Below are 15,695 nucleotides of genomic sequence, written 5' to 3'. Positions count from 1 at the left end.
AAAGTGCACCCGCCAGTGCTGAAAGATTTTCCAGCATTCCACCCACCTCCTGCTCTGGGAGCTGCTCCCAGCAGGAGAGAGGAGCTGAGCTGGGAAGGGGTTTTTTTTTTCAGTAATAGCAGGGCATGGAAACGAAAGCAAAGCTCGTGCCAGCCCCCCCAGGCACAATTTCTGATCTTCATGAAATCGTCAACCCTCTGTCCTGGGAATACAGACTCAGATAAACCGCCCAGAGGACCTGTTGTGCAAACAGTGGGGAGGAGGGAATTTCTTTCCCTTAGCGGGCAAATTATGGACTTAATAAGAAAGATTATTTACCTAACGGGCTTTAGGCAGTTCAGACCTTGGTATCTGGAGCACTTGGGCCACAGAGCCCCATCGTCCTGCATCCGGGCAGGGGGCATGGGCAGAGGCACCCCCTCACCAGCTACCATGGCTCCTGCAAGGCAGGACAGCTGTGAATAAATGTGCAACTCATAAAGCTGAAGGGGCTCTGCAAGCTATTAGGTAATTAAGCAAAGTGATGGCTTGGAGCACCCGGCTGCTGCTTCCAGTCCATAGCTGTGCTCTCTTTAGAGTCTGATTGGATAAAGGATTTTTATTAACTTCATATTTTTGCTTCTAATTTTCCTCTCTTTGCCTTTCATATTGCAGGCCCTGAGCTCCTCTGGTCTTGTGGTGATGTTTATTGGCACTGGCAGGTTGCAACACCCCTGCAGGCTTCCCACAGACAAACCCCAGTGTGCAGACCACGAACCGAAGCAACTTCATACGCTGCCTTTGCTGTGAAATTGCTCAGGCACTTCCCTCCCGGTTTTCCTCTCGCCCTCCCCACCTTCCCAGCTGGAGCCTCCTCCCCCCCGCTGCGCCTCTCCTTTTCCAGCAGAAGAGGCAGCAGGCCCAGAAAAGCAGCTGGTTTGCAGGGCATCGCCAAATTCGTCTTTTCGCTGCTCCTTGAGGCTGTGGTTCGAGGTAGGAAACAAGCCGCAGCGGGCTGCAGCAGCCGCCACTTCTGCGTAGGGCAGGACAGACTCCAGACAATGGGAGGGATGGAGGGAGGGTGGCTTTGAAGCAGCAGCAAAAGGCTTGGGCATCTGCTTTTGGCTCCACCGTAGACCCGCTTCATCTTCAAGGCCATGTAAGTCAACCCCATCCAACCTGGACACCTGGGAACTTGCACTTTGACCCCTTAAATACACTCCTATTATCTTCAAAGTGGGTGCGTAACAGCTTAAAAAGGCAAGGGTGTATTTTTGGTGCCATAGTGCCAGTGTTTGGGTACCTACTATCTGCTCCAGAGATCTCCCCAACCTTTCTCTGCAGCAATGAGCACAGGGGACTCCCAAGCACCTTTCTGGAAGCTTTCCACAGCTTGCAGAAGTTGTGCCCTGGGATTTATTTAACCTCCTGCAGTTGCTTGTTGTGCCCCATGGAACAATGGACTCCGGTTTGCGAGCAGGCTGGATCGGCTAAATTGGCTTATTCTTCGCAACGCTCACAGGCACATCTGTTAGCAACAGCTGGCTGCGAGCCCAGCCTCCCCTTTTTTAATATCGCTTTGGGGTTTTACTGGTAGTGTCTCTGGACAGTAGGAGGCAAAGAAAGAAGCGGCAAACTCCCAGAGTGCCACCAGTGAATCTAAATAAAAGGCGAACGGGAAAGCGCCTGCTTGACTAGCAGCGGTGCCCGGTTTTGGTGGCCCTCCAGCTGCATGTTATAATAGCCAGGGAGTGGCTGGGTCACTTGATGATTTATTTCAGCCCCTTGTCCTGGTTGGAAGGAAGCATAAAAGATGCTTTGTTTCCACGAACAGGAGACGGCGAGCTCTCCAGCCTCCAAATCTCCCGCTTGCCAACGGAGCCTGATGCACTCCCCCATGTGGGATCCATTTGAGTCTGAAAACTTGACAAGAAATGTCATAGCAACACCAGGATGTTCCCCCATCCAGCACAGCAGCGGCAGCTTATTTGTTCAGTGCTCAGCTGCTGTGCACAATCAATGCAACATGTAGCGTGCAATGGGGTTTAAAGACGTATGGGTAATCTCTGGCTGTGTCGAAAAGATGGTCTGTCTGCAGGGAGTGCTTTTTGAGCCGCACTCAGCATTGTTTAAGCTTCTAGGCATCTTGCCTGGCTCTTACAAGCCCTCGTCCCTCCCAAGCACTTGTAAAACTTTCGAGCCGAGCCATTTCCACCCTTTTGGAGCTGCGTGCCGTATTCAGTGTGAATGCCCCAACCCAGACTCAGCAGCCTTTTTAGGTTCTTACCTTCTCAACAAACTGGATTTAGGATCCAAAAGGTGATGTTGGATCTGGACCGACACATCTACAATTATCTGCTGATACTAATTTTTTTTAAAGTCCCTACTTTTTATGGCTGCAGATAAAAGCTGAGGAGCACAGAGGGACATAACCAATGCCTTTGCCAGTTTGTGAGCAGCACGGAGTAGTAGTTCAGAGGAGCAGTGGCTGCTGCCTTCACCGAAATCTGCTGCTGCCCTGAAGAGAAGCAGACAGGTTCATCTTTGGAGGAGGACTTATACAGGGCCCCTTTTCAGATGTGCAGGGGCGCCTGTGCTGCAGCACTGGCATTTCTTGAAGCAGTCGCGTGGTGGGTAAACCTACATAGTTATCATAAATGTAGTTCAAAGGAGTTTGTCCATATGTAGAGCATCCGCCAGGAGAAATCCAAAATGTTCAGGGGTCTGTTAGAGGACCTGCACTGGTAGCAGTCTCTTTTATTTTAAATAAATGAGTCTACATAATCTAAATAATTTTAAAGGCATCGTTTTTAATGGAAATGGAAGAGATCTGTTTATCAAGATCTGTCTGACTTGGGTTCTGCTTCCAGTGTCACTGCTATGGTCTGAAGAGACACAGGGTGCGGTGTGAGATGACTCTGAAATCTGAGATGACCCCAAGTAAATAGTACATCATTATTAAAAAACATTTCTACACAGTCCTTTGAGATCTCTGAGCAATGATACTTTTCTCTCTGATCTGCAAATTACTTCATGGGGGCATTTTCTGCAATTACTGAGGCTACCTGGCTTTATTACCCATACTTTACAAATCAAAAAGCCCAGACAGGTCAAAAGACCTGCCCAGTTCATGTAGATGGAGAGTTCAGAGTTGAATTTCAGTTTCTGGACTTAAGTGGAAACCAGAAAATAAATGAATATATACTGAAAGACTTAGTGAAGTGATTAGCAGCATTTTTTTCCCCTGGCCATTCATCCACTTGTCTCTGCTATACTGAGAGTCACTGCCATGAGATGTTTCTCCTATCTGCTGGAAGAAGCTTTACTCCTGGCAAAAGAGAAAGGCCTTTCCATGTCACATGGCAGCCCCTAAGGTGATAGTCAAGAGACTAGTTTGGCGAGCAAAAATCTCTGCTCAGAAATGACTCAATCCATGTTGGTTAAGCCAACACTGAGCTTCAGTGACTTAACTTTGCCGTGTAATGCTCATTTGTCTTGGGATGTCATTTATCAGCCTGACTTGAGCCCAGAGACATCCGAATCCTTCCTCCATCCTCAGTTGCAGGACAGCGCCAGACACTGATGGGAAGGGCCACCCAGAAGGATCTCAGCTTAGTGGGAAAGAAGCAGCGGTATTTCCATAGTTTCAGGATCACCAGCCATTACAGGTGGCCCCAGCACCGCTGGTGTCTCAAAGGGGCAACAGTCCTTAACATGACCTCTTCCTTAGTCACAACCTCTGCCACTGTCATGGAGGCTCTTCACCCAAGCAGTGATTTTTCTTGCCCAAGCTATAGCCCAATCCTTGCTGGTTTTGGCACTCACTGCTCCTGGAGAGCTCCAAATGACCTCACCGCACTCAGCTAGGTCAACCTGCAGCTCCCTTCCCCACGGCTGTTTCCACCTGTGAGAAACTGCCTACCACCATCTGACTAGTAGCGACTCAAGTGAGCTTTAATGACAAAGAAAAAAAACCCCAACACTTTTAAACCCCCTTTTTATTTTTGCTGTTCCCTTTAGTGTTTGTGTGTTCTTAAACTACCAGCTCTTGCAGGCCAAGGATGCTGTGTGGCTGCCTGGAAAGTGCTTAGCTCTCTGGAAGCACTGCCATTAACAACTAATAAATGTCAAGATAAACTCCGTAATCACTGATTGTTGCATCCAGACCTGAAAGCTCCCTGGATTGCTTTACCTTTGAGCAAAACCACCACCTCACTGGATTGACACATTTCTTTAGGGCCAGAAGGCACTATTAGATTTTGTAACTCAACCTCAAGGGACAGATTGCAGGCAGAGGACATCTAATATCCACAACAGACTCGCTGGAAAGCAGCTGAGTGCTGGGCTCGAGCGTGGGTACAACAGTCCCAATGTGTTACTGTGAGCTGTCCATGTTCAGCCATGAGCTGATCACCATCATAAGGTGACCTTGTAATCCTGGTCACCTGCTGGTCCAATTAAATTATGAACATCTGCAAAATATAAGCCAAGAGACTCCCCGTGTCCTTGTGGTACACGAGTTGTATTTTATAATGATTCCAAAGCAGTTCTAAGTGAAAATAAGCCACCCTGCACAAGAGCTAATGCAGGCAGGGTGCAGAGCTGAAAAAGAACTGGAAAAAATTAACTTCTGGTATATATTTCCTATGGTTCCTTTCAGTTAACTCACTGCAATGCTTAAAATACTTCCTTGCCATATGAATCTGCTGCGGTATATTTAACACATTACCGGTATAAAATGATTCAAGCACGAGCTTCTTTTATCAGCAAAGTCCAAACGACTTTTCCTCCCTCTAAACCAGTGATGGAGCTAAACCAAAACCACAGATCTGATCACTCCCTGAACATTTGGGCAAGTTTGGATCTTTAACCTAGCATCATATACAGTCCTGATTTGTTAATAGGCCCACACCTAAGTCCCAAATCCAATTGTTGTTGGATTTGGAGGTTGTTCCTTACAACAAAAGTGATCCAAAACTCCATTTCTAGGAGACTTAGGCTTTGAGGAAGTTTGGTTCTGACAAAAAGCAACCACTCATGACCTTTCTCTCAACAAAACAGAAAGGAAAAGCTGGAATTTTACCCCTCTTGTGTTTGGACAGAAGATTTTACTTTGTTCCAAAACTCTCCTGGCAAACACCATGGTTCAGGGCAAAACAGTGAAATTTTACAGGGTGAGGAAATTATATACGTCTTTGAGGATTTGTCCTAAAGGGATTTGGGATTTTTTTTGGTTAAGGAAATTGTACCAGGTCTTTTTTCCTGGCATGTACAACCATTTCTCTACTAGTTTTGATATCAGGATAGTGAGAACCAGTGGGTAGAAATGAGCAGTCACAGGACAGTTTGCTCTTTGCCTCGGTCTCATTAAGAACAACTAGTTCCTTGGACAGACCTCGCTGATGGCATCTGCTGTCACGTTGCCAGAGTGGTCCTTGCCGGGCTGCCAGGTCTGCCGGGATGGTGCAGGAACAGGCACACTCCTGGGACCACTTCCAATAGATGGGGGATGCAGTCACCCTGTTTTAGAGGCTAACAGAGTTTAATAGTGTGAATATAACCAGACTGTTAGTCTCCGAGCCAAAGAATGACTCCTGGCAATGCTTGTTTTATTAATACAGATGTAGCCATTGAGGTCAACGAGACAAACTGGAGAGACAGACACATTTAAGTACTCTGGGAGATGAAGGCTGAAAGAAGATAAGAGTCTGGTCTGTAAATCCTCTGCTTTTTCACTAGATGGGAATAACACAGGCAGCAGCACTTAATACTATATCACTAACCCAAAATCACAGTTCTGAGCAAGTTGTTGAGCTCTTCCTCTGAGAACCCCCCAGACCCAGTCCTGAGCTCTTTTTGCCAGTGTTGTCAAGACGACTCATCTGATGCTGTGGAAACCCGTAAACTCTGAAGTGGACCGAGTCACACATGTGCCACAGAGTTTGCCCCGTCATAGTAATGATTGACAATCATTTTAAGATCCTATCCTCTGTCTTGTTGTGCCGTGTCATCAATGCTTTCCCAGCAGAAATATCAAAGAGGAAAACCTAATACCACCCTGTCCTTTAAGTGCTCTTCAGAGGATGACATGGTCTGAATGACCCCATCCCCCAAACGCCCTTGGTCTTCCATCATGTGTCGCCCAGGGCAGTACCACAGAGACAGTATCACTGCACGTTGAAATCACATTTCTGAGCCTCTTCACAGCTTCCTGGTCTGACCTTCTACACCACAGACGAATGCCACGCCAGACTCTCACCACTCATGGGACCACTGTCAAAGTCATAGAATCATAGAATCATAGAATCATAGAATCATTTAGGTTGGAAAAGACCTTTAAGATCATCAAGTCCAACTGTAGATTGCTTCAGTCAGATTGCTTCACCCTCAAAACAATGCCTGGAGAGCCCATGCAAGCCACTTTTGGGCTTGTCTCCTTATCCCTTTTCAACCCTCTTGGTCTACCTGTTCCCACACAGCCAGATGGACTTGTTTGGGGAAATGTTGCTTGGGTGCTTTCACACTCTATCACCCCGATTCTCCCGTACCACAGCAGGGGAGACAGAGGGAAGCTACTCAGTCTGGAGTATTAGCTTAAAATGCTAATGAAGGTCGGTTTGCCCTAACTCACCAAACTCTGAGCTGCCTGAGGAAGAGGACAGGCAGCTGAGAGAGCGGTATTTTGAACCTCCTTGCACAACTCCCCAGAATAGCCTTGTAAGAATCCCAAGTCTTTGAGTTTAAGCTCAGAGAAACTACTTCACACCAGAAGACCTTCTGCATGTGTTTGCAGTGCTCTCAACCACTGTGGGTTTCCAACAGGTTCCACAGAAGCTCTAAAGAGCAGCTTTTTTCCATGGCAGCTTATTTTTGTGCATCTATTTAGCAGAAAGGACACACTCCTACAAGCAACCTAACTTGTGCTTGGACCTTCTGTGTAGACCTTCTGACTTCAAGCCTATGAGAGATTGTGCACGTACAGCCCATTGGGAGAAGCTGCTCAGCTGCTTGGTGGTGGATCAGGCTCTCTTTGGATGCTCTGGGCTGATGTCAGACCTCAGATGGGTACCCTGACTCAGTTTTGGAGCTCCTTCTTGTTTGCTCCATCTCAGATGTACATGACTCGGGAGGAAGAGGCACAAACAGGGACGAGACATGAAAAACAATCCTGAGTAAGACAGTATGTCTGTGTTCCAGGTTCCTCGAAGTGCTCCTAGGTGGCAAATTCCTCTGTGTGTACAAAATGCTACCAGCCCCCCCAGGGCCCACACAAACGGAGGCATCTCAATACATGAAGGTCACCAAGGCATTGCTGCCAATACTTTTTGCTGTTTTTTTTGTTGTTCCATTTTTTTCACTCCAAGTTTCCCTCTTGTTTCAGACCTCTTTCATCTCCCTCTGTCTCTTGAGCACTGTCTCACTGTGCATCTGTTTTCCCTTTGCATGTTCTTCCTTCCCCCTATGTTTACTTTTGTAAGCAGACTATTGTTTTTATTCAATTCCCCTTGTTTTTGTTTGGGTTTTTCAGTTCTTCTAATCTTCTCTGCAGCTCCCCCATTCTCTCCACTTACCTTTCATCCCGGAGTGCCGCTGGGGCCCTATTTCCAATTAGGTCTGTTTTGTCTTGTTTACTGGACTTTTCCTCTCCCCTGTGTTGCACAGCAGCTACCTACCTTTTTTTCTTTTTCTTTTTCTTTTTCTTTTTCTTTTTCTTTTTCTTTTTCTTTTTCTTTTTCTTTTTCTTTTTCTTTTTCTTTTTCTTTTTCTTTTTCTTTTTCTTTTTCTTTTTCTTTTTCTTTTTCTTTTTCTTTTTCTTTTTCTTTTTCTTTTTCTTTTTCTTTTTCTTTTTCTTTTTCTTTTTCTTTTTCCCCTTGCTGATCAGAAGCCAGGAAGCTGCTACTTCTTCACTGCTGTAGGTTTTATTCATTTACATATTTCTCTTTCCCCAAGAAATAGATTAGATGGCTGTTTAAAAATGTTTACACTCTAATTGTAGCAACTGCTGTGGAAATTACTTTCATGCATATTAAATTGTAGTAAAAAAGTCCATCTTAATATCCCCACTTTTTCTTTTTTACCTCAAAGCACCTCATCAAATATAGACCCAATCCTACCAAATTTCCTTACTGAAAGACCCACAGGCCCTGGTCGCTGAGCACCAAGGTCCTCATAAAGCCTTCTTAAAGATTGCCACTGAGAAGTCAGAACCATCCTTCTGAGCTGACAGAAAATAACACAAATTTCCAGTGCAACCTCTTGCTTAGGTCTCCTGCAAGATTTGCCAAAACCAAACCACCTCCAAGAACCATTGAGATAGTAGCAAACCTGCCTTTCCTGGCAGGAAAATGATCTGAGGGGAGGATTTCTGGTTCATATTCAGTGTTACCTTGTCCTGGGTAGTACAGCAGGGAAAAGTTAGCATCACAAGGGAAGGCAAATTTTATTAACATGAAAAAAAAGCTTAGAGAGCAACGTGGATTTCATCTGCTCATTTCCTATTGTGTTTTTTTTTTCTTTTTTTTAAGAAAAAGGAAACAAAATAAAAGTTAGCTTCTGCACTTGGCTGTCTTCGGTCCCCTCAAAGCTTAAGGGCTCTTTTCAACCTCTCGAGGAAAAAGTGGGGCTGACCAAGACGTGTATGGGTAGCAGAATCAGATTCTACAGTAATAAAATTTGGGGGGGAAATTATCCACCAGCTTTGAGAATTCCAGCAGTACTCAAAGCCATAAATGTTTGGCAACACAAGGCATTCAAGAAATCTGAACGGGTGATGTTGGGTTTGGTTCTTTGAAAGCTTTCCTTCTCACTCCCCTTTGTTTTTTTCATACTTGATTCTTATGAGCAGAAGTGGTTAACTCAGGAGTTTATGAAACAAGAAACTTGGCTTCCATTCCTGGCTCTTGCATTCACTTTCTGCCTACTCTTGGAAAAGTCACTTAAAACTAGATCTATAAGCAGACTCGGGTTGTTCCAGGCATCAGGCACTCAGGATCTCTGTAATCAGATTAGATGAGTGAATATGATTACCCGAAGTCAGAAGGCAGAGCTTAAAAATACCTGGGGCAACCTGTAGAAAATAGGAAGACGGGCAAGACTCAGGGCTTCTAGATACCTGGTTCTGGATGAGGGAAGACATGGCTATCTGGGAGTCCCTAGCTGGGATTTTCATCTCTGAATCTTTTTCTAGATTAGGTACCTAAGTCACGTTAGCCCAATTTTATGGAAACCTGCAGGAAGACAGAATCACAGAATCACAGAATCACTAAGGCTGGAAAAGACCTGTAAGATCATCAAGTCCAACTATCAACAGCAAACACCACCATGCCCCCTAAACCATGTCCCACAATGCCTCGTCCACATGTTCCTTGAACACCTCCAGGGATGGTGACTCCACCACCTCCCTGGGCAGCTTATTCCAGTGTCTCACCACTCTCTCAGTAAAGACATTTTTCCTCATACCCAGCCTGAACCTTCCCTGGCGCAACTTGAGGCCATTTCCTCTTGTCCTATCACTTGTCACTTGGGAGAAGAGACCAACACCCACCTCTCTGCAACCTCCTTTCAGGTAGTTGTAGAGAGCGATGAGGTCTCCCCTCAGCCTCCTCTTCTCCAGGCTGAACAACCCCAGATGCATTGTTCTTTGACAGTGAAAGAGGAAAGCGGGGAGTTATCTTCTCAGATATCCCCTACGCTTGTTTGAGGCAGGAGCTTTAACCCACACCTGGCTTTTGGGGTAGTTTTTTGGGCATCTCCTTGGCGGGGTAGGCAAACTAACAGGAAACGAGCCAAGTTCAGTCACTGGGCTTTGGGATACGATGAGACACACACGGCAATATCGGAAAGTTTCATTGCCACCTCTGGCTGGTGCAAAGCCAAATATAATAACTGTGCTCAAAGAACAACATGCCCTGAAGCAGGTCCTAGATGAAGGACCATGGAGCAAACAGGCAGTCTGAGAGCTCTGCTTTGCCTCTGATGTGACATGAGTCTGAGCCGGGAGACAGTTTCAAGGCTGGTGCAATTTCTCTGGTGGAGACTTAAGGCCCATGGGGCTTTGCCAGCAGTAATGTGAATGTTCATAGCCGTCAGCCACAGGAATTTGAAGGATCCCTGTAAAATACCATGTTGGAAGTAGCACTTAGGTCCATTTGTAGCTTTAGCTCAGAAGCCCAGTTCTGTGATCTGTCTGCAACCATGAGTGCTGGATTTCTTTACGAAAGATGTGAATACTCATACAATCCAGTTGTGTGGAGGAGGTAAGCTGGAGTCAGCCAATTGTGTAGCATGTGTGCATGTTTAAATGTTTCATTAGAAGTATGTTTTGGAAAGCCAAAAAAGAACAGCACAATTTTAGTAAATAATCCTATCAAATGTTTATGATGCCAAAGCCATAATATAAATCAATATGTTTAGATTTGAGTATGATAAATATACCTTAAAACAAATGACTTGAAAATAATTTCCTTATTCCCTTACCTGCCAATTTTTCTGCACAAAGGCCTTTGTTTCTCCAGCTACTCCTGATAACATCACAGCCACCTGAAACAACTTTTGGAGCAAACCTTGAAAGCAATCCAAAACTCATGAATCATGTAGACATGCATGCACAATGAGAATGGGACCTTCTAAAAACACTGACTAGTAAAAATCATTATTGTTTATGACAAGTTAGGGAACCGGGACATGCATGTAGTCCACAGGTTGGGTGATGAGCACAAATCTCAGCAACAAGTAGTGCACAAGTGTGTTTATTCTGCTTGATCCTCTACAACGTGACAAGGATAGAACGAATGGAAGAAGCAAGTGTTCTCCAGTGATCAGTAAAACAATTAAAGGCTTCAATCAAAATAAAATGGTGGTTTTCCTCAACAGTAAGGACGAGGCATGGGGCTTGGTGTTTGCTTTACCACTTTCTTAGGTGCTTAGCTTTTGTTTCTGGGTACAGAATCATGGCTACTTGACATCCAGAGCCAAAATTACCCCCTAAGGTCAATCCTGTCTGCACTGGCAGCTACCTGGGCCCCCCTGGGCAGCAGTGGGGATCCAGGAGAAGACACCAACTTCAGACCTCCATTTTGTGAGGAAACCTACTGTTTGGAGTCCACACCCCAATCCTGTCACATAATGTCTATGACAGGGTTTCTTCCAGTCATTCTTGTCATACGGTCTTTCAAAGCTTGGACTGGAGAGCTGCTCATTCTTGTCTGAAAGCAGCCGTCCCACTAGACTAGAAAGACTCCTACTTTTCCAGGATGAGAAGCAGATGAGGTCTATGTCCTAAAGCTATGATGGCTCTTTTTTGTTGTTTTAAAAACATCCGAAAGGCAGATATTTTGCTCACTGTATATTTTAGCTACTGGCAAATGTTTCTAGCCATGCTAGAGAGCTGATTATATCACTCCCAAGCTTCCACTTTGGATGAAAAAAGTCTTAGTAACGGTTGCTAGCAAAAACATTCTGGAATGGATTTGTTGATAGAAGATGACTGCTGTGCTTTCAGAAGGAAAATTAAACTGAAGAACAAGTATATTTAAGCATAATTGCTTTAAAAACAGAACATATGCTATATTATAGTCTGTAGTTCACTGGAAAATGGAATAATCCAGAAGGGTGAATTCAGTACAGTGCGTTAGAAGAGTTATGTTAATTTGCAGTGAGTCCTGCTTGCAGCTTTCTATCAGGCTATGTGTAAAATGCTTCAGTGCCACTGGAGGAAAACTCAGCTTGGATTCTGGCAGGACAGTGCAGTAAGCTTCAGATGCAATTTTCAGGAAGGTCATTTCGCAGATCCAAAATAATCTTACTGAAAACTGATTTTTAAACAGGATCTGATTCCCTCTGGTGACTGGGTAACCCCAATGAGACTGAGCCACAGGGTCTGTCTGTACTCCAGACTCACTGTGTAATGACCTTGCCTCTGGTGTGATGTAGCACCTTCTTATTGGGTTCTCTTAGCCATGACACTATTAGCGTGTTGTAATAAATGATAATAGTAATTCTTCCCTGGTGAAGTTTTTAGTTTCCATCTGATACAAGATCATCTTTGAGTAACTACCAATTCTCTTAAATTCTGAAACTCAGAAGGTGATGATACCAGCACCTGATTTTCATTTTGGAAAACTGGAGCTTCCCCAGTTTGTACAGGAAATAGGGGCAGACTTGGACAAGTCCATTTGTCCAGCGGGCCTGAACCCTGAAGGTCTGAATAATGGCTCAGACATCCATGAGCCCAAATAGTATTTCAAACCCCCATTGATTGCATAGTTTAGAAATTTATTTTGGCAAACAAGTAAATAAAACATGTCAAACCACTCAACAGTTCTTTGCTTGCCTTTTCTACTTACTTTTTTTTACTCTTTCCTCTTATTTTGTGTTCTACATCATATGCTTCTTGTGGAGAGTGAAGCCACCTCACAGGAATGGACTTTATAGCAACTTTTCTACTCAGTGCTGTTGTAGGTCAAAATGATCACTTTCTAAACAGCAAAACCAGATGTAAGGCATGACAGCAACAGCAAATCCCATTATAGACCAGAGAGCTGGAGATGCCAGCAGGTAAATGGGCCTGTGTAGGTCAAACTTTGCCACACTGCAGTCTTACTGTGTTAGAAAGTAAGCTTTTTCAATGAAATGTCAAAAGATACCAAATCATGAGCAACACCAGCCTTCTTGTAGCTCTGAAGGAAGGAAATAATCCATCTCAAGATGTGTTGAGCCTGTTCCTGTATAATAATCTATGTCAAGTTTCTTTGGAGCTCGTAAACCAAGCAAGAATAATAAACAAGTGAAAGCTGAAAGGAGTTAGAAGGAGCCTGGTGTATATAACAGGAATTCAGCTTTGCTGCCACTAGGATTTCAGCAGGCCTTTCTATTACAGCCTTATACTAGCCTCTCCTCAGTTCAGTAAGATTTAATCAATTTTCCAAAATCTTAAAGACCTGATTTTTGAAAGAATTTTCAACACAACTTAGCACACGCCCCTCTGACTCCACAAAGAACTGCATAAATTTATTTTTTATTTTTTTCCCATCCACGAAAGCATTCCCAGCAAATCAGGATGCTCCATCAAGTCAGTGCACCAGTTCTCTCAGGCATATCTCTCACTGAAGTTGAGACTGCTCGCTGGAGAATGGGCGGGGGCAAGCTCTGCTTAGGGACAGTGTTGCTGAGTTGGCATCAGATGAGCTATGCTGCTTTGGGACCACGGTGGCTGGGGACAGTGCTGAGCCATACCCTGTGGATATGTTTGCTTCACAGCTTTCCCCAGCGTTAGATGTAGATGTGAGCCTTGCATTCCTATTGACCGAAACTCTACTAGCATTTCGTACACAGTCATAGATGATTCATCCAAGAGCCTAAGATGGTCATTATGATTAGTAGCTATGTTCTGATTGTCTGCTAAATGGTGTTCAAGACAATAAGGAAATACAGGAGCTGAAATACTTAGGCATGGACTAACACTTTAATTAAACCCTTTCAATCCAAACCCGGGAAGCTGTATTGGCTGTATGTATTAGCATTGCATTAGAGTGATGGATAAACTGAGGCACAGAACAGTAACTTGGCTTGCTGATGCCACTCAAGAGGTTGGACCTGCACTACAATCTCCTTTGCAGTCTATCATTGCTGCCTGGCCCTACAAGCTATAGCAGGGAAGATACATATTGCCAGCAGTAAATATCCCAAGAGTGATGAGATTATTAGTGTCAGACATCTCTTATGTTCCCTGTGTATAGAACCACTGTCCAGTAAGACCAAGGATTATTTGGATAAGCAGTTGGTCTCAGGCAATATTAGTTTGTGGGAAAGTTTCTTGGATGTAGAAAGTCTTCTCTACAAGCCTCATTAAATTGCATTTTGCTACATTTACTGCACGTGGCCTGTTTCCCTCATATGGATTGACTGTTTATGCTCATTTCTCAGCTGTGTTTATTGGTAAAGTTTCATAGCTTAATCACAAATGCATAACAGCCCTAACCAGTATAGAGCATCCACCATTTCTAATAACATATGGTCTGACCACTTGATAGTTTAGATGCCATGGTTCATTAATTCTCCACAGGAGTAATAAGCATTTGGTATTGTCTTATGTTTTAATCCAATTTATTGTTCCAAAGGGATAAAAAAAAGGACCTGCTATAATCTGAGTTTAAACAGTCTCTTGCTTAATTTTTCCAGAGCCATGCTGCTCTATGACAACAAAATCAAAGCCACAGGACTTTTGTCTTGGTTAAATAAATGTCACTCCCAATTGATTGAAAGCCTTTAGAGGCAACAGTCTAGCTCAGATTCATCTCTAAGGTTGTTCTGATGTGCTTCTTTCCCTTGCCCTGTTTTGGAGAACACCCATCCTTAGCATGAGGATATGAGAAAGAAGGAATGGTAAATTTAACAACAAGTAAATTTAGAACAAATTAGTTGCTGTACCACACCAAAAGCCTGGGAAACTGCCACTGTAGGAAATCAGAAACTCAAAAGGGTTGAACCTGAACTTGTGAGACTCACCAGACTCCTAGGGATGTGGAAGAAAGGTTTCTAATGGAGAGAAGCTCAGTATTTTTGCCTCAATTCTTTACGGTGTTAATGCCTGGATAATTTTATGGCTAATAGCATAGTATATTAGCATCCTAATTAGGCTCCATCAAAGGTTCAGTTGGTTTTGGCAAGTTTGAGGAGGTATTATAGGCACAGCAATTATTGTATAGCTAACAAGGTGTAAGAGGGAGGATTACATCTTCCTCTGAAACTTGAACCACCACCTGAGAAACTGAATAGCCAACCTGATCAACTGGCAGTGGGATTGGTGCAGTCATCAGCCAGGTTGTTGGGTTTCTGCAGTTGCTTCTCATCGTTTCAGGACACCTCCCACCATAAACCCAGCGGCGCAGTCTCCTTTGCAAATGCTTTCATGTGGGGAAGTTGATTCAGTCACAGATCAAGAGGATGAGATGTTATGTGGGCTGTGGACCATGCTTTCAGGTCAGCCCACAAGACATGCAGGACTGCAGCCAACTTATCCTCAAAGAGAGAATACTCTTGTTTGGGTTTTCTAAATTAATTCCTGAAATGTAAGGTACCAATAGAAGAGTGGTGATGGAAAATGACATCTAGTGGCTCCAGCCCACTAGAGTCTTTAATTGACTCCAGTTTGTGGTGTTTCTGTGTTAGGTTTTGTTTGTTAAAATACCTACTAGTGCTACCACTGGTGGTAGCAGCAGTGAGAGCTCTAGCATTCAAAGAAGTGACTCATAACCACCAGAATTTTTATACCTGATGAGGGTAAGGTTAGCTAGGAAGGGAGCTAAAGGGTGGTAGCAGGTTCATAATGATGCTCAGACCTTTGTTGTCCCCAATGTAACTTGAATATTTCTTTCAAGTCATTTGTAGCAATTGTTAGGGACAGGCAATGGCCAGGGCTGTTGACTGTAGATCTTCCAGTTATGGAGGTATGTGATCTTTCCCATTAACAGTTTTCCATTGCTTTTTCTTAACTTGTGAGGAAAGAGCGAGTAAAATTGAAGCCTATTTGCTCTTCAGCCTTCTACTGGCATTGCTGACCAGAATGAAAATCACCCAAATGACAGCAGATCAGAGAAGAATAAAAGAAAAGAATAAAAGGGGAGGAGAGTAAATTTTTACTTCAAAACCTGTTGTCCAGGCCTAATTGATACTTCTGAATAAGTCATTCTCTATCTTGACAACTGTTAAAAGCCCTT

The sequence above is a fragment of the Gavia stellata genome, chromosome 2 (genome assembly GCF_030936135.1).
Source record: "Gavia stellata isolate bGavSte3 chromosome 2, bGavSte3.hap2, whole genome shotgun sequence".
Taxonomy (NCBI): Eukaryota; Metazoa; Chordata; class Aves; order Gaviiformes; family Gaviidae; genus Gavia; species Gavia stellata.
Note: the sequence above shows the minus strand (reverse complement) of the source record.